The sequence below is a fragment of the Elephantulus edwardii genome, unplaced genomic scaffold, assembly GCF_000299155.1.
Source record: "Elephantulus edwardii isolate Elephantulus edwardi_28Jun2011 unplaced genomic scaffold, EleEdw1.0 scaffold00331, whole genome shotgun sequence".
Lineage (NCBI taxonomy): Eukaryota > Metazoa > Chordata > Mammalia > Macroscelidea > Macroscelididae > Elephantulus > Elephantulus edwardii.
The window spans coordinates 630,266-640,619 of NW_006400081.1; the positions used below are offsets into that span (position 1 = coordinate 630,266).

General features: G+C 37.8%; 1 protein-coding gene across 1 annotated transcript in view; it reads right to left on the reverse strand.

Moving 5' to 3' along the window:
- The window catches only part of FMN2 (formin 2), a 417,308-nt gene that overhangs the window by 386,712 nt on the left and 20,242 nt on the right, over positions 1-10,354 (reverse strand). The gene's annotated exons all lie outside the window — the stretch shown is intronic.

A 10,354-nucleotide genomic window follows, 5' to 3' on the forward strand; every position in this document is an offset into this window, starting at 1 on the left:
GGCTGAAGTAGTCTTTTTTAAAAAAAGAAGAAGTGTGTGTGTGTGTGTGTGTGTGTGTGTACCGTCAAATTGGATCTGACTGGTACAGGAGACTGCCCCTCCTTCTCCAGCAGAGCATGAAGTAGAGTCTGGGGTTTTTTCCCCCCTAGGTGCCTGTCGGGGCCCGAGCTTAAAGCCCCTGATGGCTCTGGGTGCTGACTCTCACCAGTGGCTATGGATGAAGTCACAGGCGATTTTCAGCCAGTGCCCCGATATTTGCTTTCTTAAGGTGGTGAATTACATTGATTGTTTTTCTTATGTTGAACCATCCTTACACACCTGTTATGAATCTCACTTGGTCAGGATTAATTAATTTTTTGAAGGGTTGTTAGATTCTATTGCCTAGGATTTTGTTAAGAATTTTTGCATCTATGTTCATAAGAGATATTGGTCTGTAGTTAGTTTTCTTTTTCAGTAATATTTCACCTGGTTTGGTATTAGAGTTATACCTGCTTTATAGAATGTCTTTGGGAATGTTCCTTTATTTTCAGTTTTTTTAGATAATTTAAGAAGAATGGTGCTAAATCTTCTCTGAATGTTAGAATTCAGCCATGAAGCCACCTGGTTCAGGACTTTTTTTTATGAGGGAGTCTTATTATCTGCTCAATTTCTTTTTTGTATGTGTTGGGTCTGTTCAAGAGTTCTACATCGGTCAGTGTCAATTTGGGTAGGGTATGAGTTTCAAAGAATTTATCCTCTAGGTTTAATTACCTCTGATTCTGTTGTGATGTTACTTCTATCATTCCTTAATCGAGTTATGTGTGGCTTCTCCATTTTTTTTCTTTCACTAAGTTTGCCAATGGTTTGTCTATTTCATTGACCCTTTCAAAAAACCAGTCCTGGTTTTGTTGATGGTTTCAATTGGTTTTCTCTTTACTATTTCTATGATTCCAGCTCTTGTTCTTATAATTGCCTTTCTTCTTGAGGCTGTGGGGTTAGATGGTTGTTCTTTCCTATTTGATAAAGGTGTTGAGTAGATTATTAATTTTGCTTCTTTCTTCATTTTTTATCTGTTTTCCTATTGCTATGAACCACCCTTTGAAGACTGCCTTAGCTGCATCTCAGAGGTTTTTTTGTGTTGTATTCTCATTATCCTTTGTTTTGAGGAAATTTTATATTTAATTATTTATTTCTTCTCTACCCCAGTCACGTTCTAGCAGGGTGTTATTTTGATTCCACATTAGTTGTTTTATAAGCTTTATTCTCTTGTGGTTAATTTCTAGTTTTATGACATTGTAGTCTAAGAAGATACATTGTATTATTTCAATGGTTTTTAATTTGTTGAGACTTGCTTTGTGCCCTAATATGTGACCAATTCTGAAGAATGTGCCATGTACACTTGAGAAAAAAGTTAAATGAATTTTGGTTGAGTGCAGTACACCCACAAGACCAAGTTGGCAGAACATGTAGTTTAGATCTTTTGCAGCTTCATTAAGTTTCTTTTGAGTTGACCTATCCACTGATGAGCATGGTGTAATAAAGTCTCCTACCACTATTGTGGCACTATTTCATTCTCCAATTCTGTTAACTGTTGTTTTATGTATTTTGCAAGTCTATCATTTGGTGCATAGATGTTGACCAAAGTTGTGTCTTCTTGATCTACTGTGCCTTTGATCATTATATTTATTTTTTATGGTGGTTTTTGTCCTGAAGTCTATCTTATCAGAGATTAGTCTTATCGCTCCTGCTTTTTTGTGGATGCTGGAGAAGAGTCTTGAACATACCACGGACTGCCAAGAAAACAAATTGGTCTGTCTTGGAAAGGGTGAAACAAAGTCTCTCCTTGGAGGCTAGGATTTTGAAGCTCCACCTCACTTACTTTGGGCAGGTGGCCAGCAGAGACTGGTCTTTGTAGAAGGACATCATGCTTGGAAGAGTGGACGAACAGTGCAGGAGAGGGAGACCCTGAATGAGATGGATTGATACAGTAACAGGGGCAATAGGATTAGTGTGTCAGAATTAGTGAGACTGGCTCAGGACCGGGAAGGGTTAAGAACTGCTGTACTATAGGTCACAGATGACTCATTGGCACATAACAACAACAACATACTATATTGGGGGGGATTTTGTTATTGCTGTTGTTTTATTTGTTGTTGTTTTCTTTTTTTCCTTTCTTATTACTTTTAATGAGTTTAGAGACTGGATTTCCATTCATTCATGATTGCACTTTTCTAACTGCCCAGTCTTCCTTCCCTCTCAATTCGCTCTTCTCCTTAAAAGTAAAAGAAAATTTCTTTCACTGTTATACAATCCCTCCCCACAAGTCCATTCCACTATGCAGCCTTCATTCTGGACTCCTGTCATGACAGTAATACCTAATCATATATTCCTTTTAAACAGTTCTCTCCCTCATCTGTCTCAATGCAGCATATATTATTTATCGCCTCTTTCTCCCCCCAACCCCGATGTCAGTCCCATTTTACAACAGTGACACTATGCAGTATTTGTCTGTTTGTGACTGAGATATTTCACTCACCATAATGTCCTCCAGAGTCACCTATTTTGTATAATATTTCAAGAGTTCCTTGTTTTTCAATGAAGAATAGCATTCCATTGTGTGAACATACCAGAACTTCTCTATCCATTCATTTGTTGATGGGCACTTGGGTTGTTTTCAACTCTTTCCTAATGTGAACAAAGCCACAATAAACGTGTGTGTGTGTGTGTGTGTGTGTGTGTGTGTGTGTGTGTGTGTGTGTTTTGTTTTGTGTGGGGGGGTTTGTGTGTTTTTTTTTTTAATCTAATCCTCTTATTTAGAGTCAACAAGACCTGGGGCAGGCCTTTGTATTTAAAAATCTATTGTTATACTTTGGAAGAACATTCTTCTAAGTAGTCCAGTATTCTTCTGTCAATGTGCTGTACTGAGGTAACCTGAGGTTGCTGTGATGCTGAACTTTGTGCCATTGGGTGTCAAATGGCATACCATTATCCATGGTGTTTGGTGGTGCTCCCAGTTTAAGACAGGCTTGGAAACAGGAATGGCATCCACTTCCTAAACATGCCTCTGGAATACTCTATGAACTTTAATAATGACAAGAGTTATAGAAAGACTTCAGGCCTTTTGTTCATAGGGTCACTATCAGTTGTGCTTGACTGGACAACAATCAACAACAACATTTGCTTGGTATATTTTCCCCACCATCTTATTTTTAGTCTATCTTTCTTTTCATTTCTTAGATGTGTCTCTCATAGGCAACTTACACTGATGGGCTTTCTTGGGTTTTTTTAACCCATTTTGCTACTCTTTTTCTCTTAATTTGTGCATTAAGTCCATTTACATTAAGTGTGATTATTGACAGGCCAATTTTCATCATTGTCATATTGTTGTGTTTCTTTTTTTGTTTTTCGGTTACTGTGATCCAACCACTTTCCTTTGGTGTCTGTGTGGAGCACTTCCCTTAAAATTTCTTGTAGTTTTGGTATTGTTTTCATAAATTCCTAAAGTTCCTTCTTTTCTGCAAAAGATCTAACATCTCCTTCATATTTGATGGATAGCTTTGCTGAGTACAGGATCCTTGGTTGGCAAATGTTCTCTTTGAACTTTCTTTATGTGGCATCCCATTGTTTTCTCGCTTGCATGGTTTCTGCTGAGAAATCAGAACTTAATACAATGACTTTTCCTTTGTAGGTAACTCTGTTTTTCTTATTCTGCTGTTATTATTCTATTATTAACTTACATTTTAGAGAATTGGACTATGATATGTCTTGATGTTTTCCTTTTGGGGTCTCATCTGAGCTTCTTGAATGTGGATTTTCACATTCTTCATAAAACCTGGGAAGTCTTCTACAATTTTCTCAGTGATTTCCCTGTCCCTCTCATATTCTGTAATTCCAATCAAATGTATGTTGGTCCTTTTGCTGTCATCTAATATTGTCTTCATTTTCTTGATGTCTCATCCCTGATTTTTTCTTCTAGTATATTTCTGTTGAGATTCTTGTCTTCCAGCTCACTGACTCTGCTCCTTCTCTTCTGTTGTACGTTTTTGTTCCACAAGCATTTTGTATACTTTTGCCATTTTAGTATTAATATTCTGGATTGCATCTTCATGCTTTTATATTATTTTCAGTACTGTGTTGGCATTAACTTCTCTATCTTGTAATGATTTTTTTAAGTTCTCATACCTCTTTTTTTCTATAGTTTTGATTATTTCTTCCACCCTCAGTATTTTCTTTCATAGTTGTACAAGTTCCTCCTCATCGATATTTTTCTTCTGACTCTATCTCTGGAGTATTGGCTCTCTTAGTAACTTCCAATGGTTTTTCCATCATTTACACCTTTTCCTGTAGCTGTTCAAATAATTCTGCATCAATATATTTCTTCTGGTTCTCCATCTGTAGGGTATTCTCTTTATTTGTGGCTTCCATTGTTTCTTCCATCATTTTTACTTTCTTTTTGTGCTGTCCGAATGATTCCATATCAACATATATCTTCTGCCTTCTTGACTCTGCAATATTCTCTGCTTTTTTTCTGGAGAAGGTTTAACTTGTTTCTTCACAGTGTCAGAAGCTGCCTGCTACTTTCTTGACATTATGTGAAGTTTAATTTTTTCATAAGTGTTAGGTTGTTTTTCTTACGTCTGCATAAGTTGTCAGTAGTTCTTATCTTTATGATGTTACTGATTAGTTGCCAGTTTAAAATGTTCAGTCCATGGGTTGAGCCACTCACTCTACTGAAAATCCTTTCTGGGAAAATTTGCCTTTCCTAAAGTCCTTTTGGTTTTCTCTCATATGCACTGCAGCCTTACAAATAACTCGCCTTAATGTAATTCCCTCTTTCAAGCTCTATTTCCTTCCTTCATTTATAGAGTGGCTGAGTGGTGTGAGACCAGGTGCTCCACTTGGGCAGTTTTGGTCCAGGGAGGTTTCAAAGCAGCTCTCTTTCTCGCAGCTCAATGTGCCAGCTGAGAAAGCGTAGAAATTGTTCCCCATGCTTGTAGCTCTCTGTCTCAAACCACAGAGGAAAGGATTCCCAAACGGAGGGGCCTATCTCTAGAGACGTTTTAGTACCCATTCTCCCCACAAGAACCTAAAAGTGCTGGCACTGGGGAAGAGTGTCTCACCTAACGGAGCCTTTTCTCCTGAAGCCTAATGTTTTTCTTTGTCTCTGGAATAGTGTGAGATCAGGGGCACAAACTTAAGCAGTCTGTGTGCAGGGTGATCTCAAGTCAGCTCTCCTCACAGACAGGCCAAGAAAGTCTATGCCCTACTTGTAGACTTCTGTCCCAAATATTCTTGTCCTTTTTGGCACCTGGGATGACCTTGCAGCAAACTTTGGAGGCAAAGTTCTCCAAATGGAGGGATCTTTCCCCAGGGAAGTTTCAGCGCACGCTCTCTCTCTCTGACACTTATTTTTGAAGATATAATTGAAACTATGATACATCTTGCAACATGCAATGGCTGTTATTTGTTCTTAAAATTCTGATGTCATACACAATGCTATACTATTATCTCAAATTAATTATACTCATAATTTAATATATTTATGCTCATAATATTTTTTAAAACTTTAGGTTTTTCACAGTACCTAAAATTGTGTCAAATTTTCAAGTCAGAAGTCAGTATTTAATTGTTCATAATCATAATGATTTCAATAATATCAGTTATTACAAACTGATGTATAGAGAAATACGTACATCAATACACAGAGATATACAATCTTCTGTTTTTCCTTCATTCCAATACAATTTCAATTTGGAAACGTATAGTTCTTATACTAGAAATGCTATTTTTTTTTAAAAAAATTAACCAAAAGAACTAAAATATAGATAATGTTCTCTCAACACAAGTTATATTAAAGTATCAGTTTACCCTCACTACTGATTCAATCACATCTCAGTGAAAAATAATTCTACTGTGAAAATACATGAGCAAATTTTCAACTTAAATTTACCTACCTTCAATCACCAATAAGGAACTTGAATACCAACTTCCCTGTGTTGCATGCACACACACATGTGCACTAAAGGAAGGAAAAGGAGGGGAAAGGGCTGACACTTATTCATTAATAGCTAAATACATTTGGTACCTATCAAATACCTGGTACATAGATGGAATGGGAAAAAATTTGTTAATGGGTTGACAAAATAATAGATGGATAGAAGCTAACTAGGAAAGAAGGAAAACAGAGAAGAAGAGCACCAGAAGAAATTTTGACAGCTCAAAATCACCATCCCCTCAGTGGGAGAAAGATGAGTCAATTTGCTAACCCTATGGACAGCTCTGCTCTGTGGTTAAATATGGATCTCAGTAAGGCAGTGTTTGAGGGAAAAGATCATCCCTATTACCCGCTTCTACAGAGAGAGAGAGAGATACCAGTTAGCCCAGTGAAGAGAAAACAATGTGACCAAGACAAAGGTGGATGACTTTTAGTTTGTGGCCTTCCGGCCAGTCTTTCTTTCATTGTTTTTGTTCAGACATTCCTCTAGGTCGTATAGCCCTGGTGTACAAGTTGCCATCCCGCGGTCACTTGTGGTTGCTGTGAGGCTGAACACTGTGACAAGGATGTGTCAAAAGTGTTAATGGTTGGCTACCCAATGCGGACTGAGAGTGGGGTGGAGCTCCCCGATTAAACAAGTGTGGAAGGAGGAGTGGCATTCACTTCCATAATAGCTTGCCTCTGGAAATCCTATGAACCTGGAGAGAGGATGAAAGGCACCCAAGCATCGAGGACTCTCCTTCATAGGGACGTTATGAGTTGCCTGCGACTCGACGGCACTTAACAACAACAACAACATCTTGTAATAGGAATGGTATGTGTTTAGGGAGATCTCGTGGTACAGCCCATAGCCAGCTGCACTGCTAACCCAAAGGTTAAACATCTCTAGCAGTTCGAATCCACTAGCTGCTCTGAGGGAGAAAGGCAGGCAGTTTTCTGTTAAAATTTACAGCCTAGAAAACCTGATAAAAGATCACTGAGTTAGAATCAATTTGACATCACTGCGGTTATTCTGGGAGTGTGTGTTTGTGGGAGTGAGTGGGTGGATGTGTGTTAAACCCATGTCACATATACTGCAATATCAGGATATTATTCTCATTCTTTCACTCATTTACAAGGCATTAAGTGGGTATCAAACAAGGCTGCTCCTATTCCTTAAATAAAAATTTAGTCTAACAATTTAACAGTTCATGTGAAAAAAAACATGTCCTCCCTCAGATAAGTCCATCTCTTTATTGATATAAAAACCAAGATACCTTATAAAAAAACTAAAATGAAAATAACACATTCCAAGCTATCAAGTCCAAGCACCTTACTAGTTAGCTAGTTCTTCAGAAGTTCATTATGAATCTGCCCATTTCATCTTATCTCATCCATTAACAACAGATTTTGTTTTCTAAACACCTAAATACATTACTTAACAGCTGAACATCCTTCACAAATCATTTGTCAGAACCTTGATTTGCTTATTGGGAAAGGGGGATAAACAGCTACAATTCAAAGATCAGAGATAGGTAATGTACTAACAGAGAGTCTGGCATTTAATGGATGGACAATAAACACAGCTACTAATAGTACAATTCCAGGATTCACAAGCCATTTTATTAGAAAAATCAAATTAGAACAAATTGGGAAAGGTAACTAAAGAGAGCTCTAAGAATATCTGACAGCAAGGAAAGAGCCAATCCAGAAACTACACAGATAGGAAAACACAGAGACAGAGCATACAGGAGCAAACAGCCGACACTTTAAATAGCCTTTGAGGCTGTACTTCTTCACAGGATGTAACACTGATGTACCTATAGATGGCATGAAGCCCTTGTGTATACTGCACTGAAACAGATGAGGGAGTGAATAATTTAAAAGCGATGTATGATAGGGTATTATGATTATCACAAGAGTCCACAATTAAGGTTGCATAGTGGAATGTACTTTGGGCGGTGGGAGGGGTATGGGGGGATTTTGTACCAGGGAGGGAGTCTTTCTTTTAATTTTGAAAGAGATGAGCGAACTGGGGAGCGGGGGGAGAGGACTGGGCGAGTAGAGAAGTGCAGCAATGAATGGAAATCCAAATTCTCTATAAATGTTCATTAAAATTATTTTAAAAAAACAAAACAGATCAACAGATGTATAAAACTAGTGCCATTGAATCCAAACAAATCAACTGCAAAATACCTTAGTGCAAGGACCTAAGACATCATCAGTGTTTTTATGGTCCAAACAAGATACAAGTTTTTGGTCTCTACCATTGATTGGTTAATATCCAGCAAAGGGACACAATCATATGCCATTAAGATCCCTCCTCATTTTCATTTTCTTGCTGTACTTTGAAGGCAACAAAAAGCCAAAAACATCTGTTTCTTTCAACAGAGTGGATGATACAGACCCTACAATTTAAAGAGATGTTAACAGAAGACTACAGGAATAATCATCACCTGCTTTCAAAGGCCGCTGGCAGCAGTTAATTAAACCAAATACATGCAAACTGAAGGACAAAAAAAAAAAAGGCCCTATGGGAAATTCTCATGCTTCCCAGGCCTTCATTAATTTCAGAAACTCCCATAAAAGAGCAACTGTTAAAGTCACTGCCTTGGATGCAGAACCAACTCATAGCTGGTCTTCCACGTGGTTTCTGTAGATTATAAATTGTGCAGTTAAGAGACTGTCCATCTCAAGAACAAACTGGGAGGAGGGTAGAGAGAACAGTGCAACAATGAATGAGTGGAAGCCCAAAATCTCTGTAAATGTTTATGAAAATTAATAAAATATAATTATAGGGAAAAAAAAAGAGAGACTGTCCATGTTTCTCAGAAGTTGCTGGAGATTTGAACTGACAGAAAGGTCTGGTCTTTGGGTTAGCAATGCAACTCCCTATGGACAAGTGGAGGGTGATTAAGATGTAAAATAATAAAATGGGAAGTGAAATAAAAGGCCAAAAGCTCAAGAGCAGTGCCAATATGGATTTACTCTATGATCATAATCACAGTTTCCATGAGAAATTATAGTTTACTTTGGTCAGCAATCGCTCTCAATCAATCTTAAGGACTGTCACATGATAAACAATTAAAGTAGTTATTTTAAAAGTTTTGGATACTCTCCAGCAGGATATACCTTGCATGTGATATTAGTAATATCGGTCGATAATTTCCACACTCTGCTGGGTCATCTTTTCTTGGAATGGGAATAAATATGGATCTTTGCAAGTCAGTTGGTTGGTGGTTGTCCTCCAGATTTCTTGGCACAACCTGATGAGGCCGTCCACAGAAGCAGCTGTTTCTTGAAATATGTCAATTGGTATTCCATCAATTCTTCGGGCCTAATTGTTTTGCCAAGTTTTTCAGAGCAGCCTATAGACTCTTGATCATATGTTGTTTCACAAAATTCTTCTATGTCAACCAATTCTTTTTGGTACAGTGACTCTACGTGCTCCTAAATCTTTCTTTTTTTATTTTAAAATTCAAATACATTGTTCTACAGAACAGATTCTTCCAATTTTCCTCACCTTCTCACCCATCAAATTGTTCAAGTCCATAATTAATCCCACTCCTTTCATCTTCCTTTAATGTTTCCTGGATCATTCAATATTCTGTCCATACCACCCTTAAGTATTGCTACTCGCAGCTTGAATTTGTTCTTTAAGTCCTTTAGCTTAATAAATACCAAGCAAGTTCAGACCTTTTGATTTTCTGGCTCTCGGCCCTTGCACATTTCATTATAATACTTTGTTTTGTCTTCCTAAGCTGCCCTTTGAAATCTTTTATTCAGCTCCTTAACATCCTGATTTTTCCCTTTGTTTTGGCTTCTTGGCAATCTAGTGCAATATTCACAGTCTCTTCTGACATCCATTTTACTTTTTTCTTCTTCCTCTGTCTTTGTAATGATCTTTTGTATCCTCATGGATCATATTCTTGATATCCTCCCACAACTCATTTGATCTTTGTTCATTAGTGATCAAGGCCTCAAACCTGTTCCTGAGTTGGTTTTTAAATTCAGGTGGGAGAGACTTAAGATCGAATTTTGATTCCTGTGGATTAGATTTGACCTTCATTAGCTTTAATTTGAACTTGCATATGAGTAGTTAATGGTCTGTTCCACAATTAGCACCTGGCCTAGTTTTCACTGCTGATACTGAACTTCTCCAACAATTCTTTCCACAGATGTACTCAATCTGATTCCCGTGCATACTATTAAGGGAAATCAATGTGCATAGCCTGCGTTCATGTTTCTTATAAAATGTATTTGCTCTGAACAACTGCAACAGTACAACAGAGAACTGCCAGAGGTATAGGCTGGGTTTAGAAGAGGTCGTAGCACTAGAGACATTATTGGCAATGTCAGACAGACCTTGGCAAAAAGCAGAGAGCAGTTTCTGCTACCCTA